This window comes from Helianthus annuus, chromosome 3 (genome assembly GCF_002127325.2).
Source record: "Helianthus annuus cultivar XRQ/B chromosome 3, HanXRQr2.0-SUNRISE, whole genome shotgun sequence".
Classification (NCBI taxonomy): Eukaryota; Viridiplantae; Streptophyta; class Magnoliopsida; order Asterales; family Asteraceae; genus Helianthus; species Helianthus annuus.
Window position 1 is genome coordinate 108,893,471 of NC_035435.2, and position 1,260 is coordinate 108,894,730.

Sequence of the window (1,260 nt, forward strand, 5' to 3'; positions counted from 1 at the left end):
TTTTCCAAGTTTGCCGTTTTCTAAAACGAAAACCTTCATAACTTTTAATCCGCTTGTCCGTTTGACCTACCGTTTCTTCCTACGTGATTGTAATTTGATCCTCCATCATATGGAATTAAAATCCAACATCTTACATAATTGAATTTCAGACTTTTAACTCTTCGGCTTACTACCCTTTTTACCAAATTTTGACCCGTTCGTGATTTGTTCATCAAACATGTTTATTTGACCTTTAAATTTATGAAATTCATAGTTTCAATGTCTCCTATCATATTAATCTCAAATCACGGGTTTCTTACATAATAAAAACCTGTTTACGCTCAAGAGCTTATTTTGACCCGTTAAGGGTATTTAAGCACTTTCGGGCCTAAAATCACTTTCGATTGCTTCTAGCATTCCATCACCACATTTCTTATCCTATAAACTTCCACCACAACTATGATTTTGGTGGATTTAATGTGATAGACTATTTATTCCTAGTTCTATCCCTTAGGATGTCATTATACGGAAAATACTCGTTTCAACTCGTTGGAAACTAGGGTCCCATAGCATCCCTTTTTATACTTATCCTAAGGATTTAATCTATCAAAACACTTACTTCTAACAACCTTTAAAGGTCGTATGTCCAAATTACCCATCAAGGGCATTTTAGTCAACTTTAGCCCCTCATTTACAACGAAGGGCATTTGCTACTAATTTGACCCACAAATGTATGTTTAACCACAATCGTATTTATACGTACCTGGCTTGAGTCAACCTAGTGACCCGTTTTGACACCTTACTGATAATTTATGACGACGCCATTATCCAAATTACTATTCGCTCCTGTAAACACATGACTTGACAACCACATTAGTTGATTTCGTCAAATGGTATTATCCCCACCATTGGACCCGTTCGGCCTATATAACCCAACAATTTCATATGTAACAAAACATGGTTTTTAATTACCAATTACACACCCGACCCATTTCGGAATTTCTCACTAGATCCTTTTTTTTTCCTAAAGTCATTTCTTATATTTTTAACCCATTCAGCTTACGCTATGGGTGTCCTTTGAACTTTAATTTACTTTAGTCAATACTTGACTAAATTTCCATTTTTACCCATTTTCCATTACTAGTTACGCTATAAGGTAACTTTAAGGAAAACTCATTAATTCTTAACCAATTCATGACTAATTTACCATTTTGCCTCCTTCATCTTTAATCATGGTTTGAAACGTTTTTTTTTATTTGTTCCGACCCATTTCGTTTCATG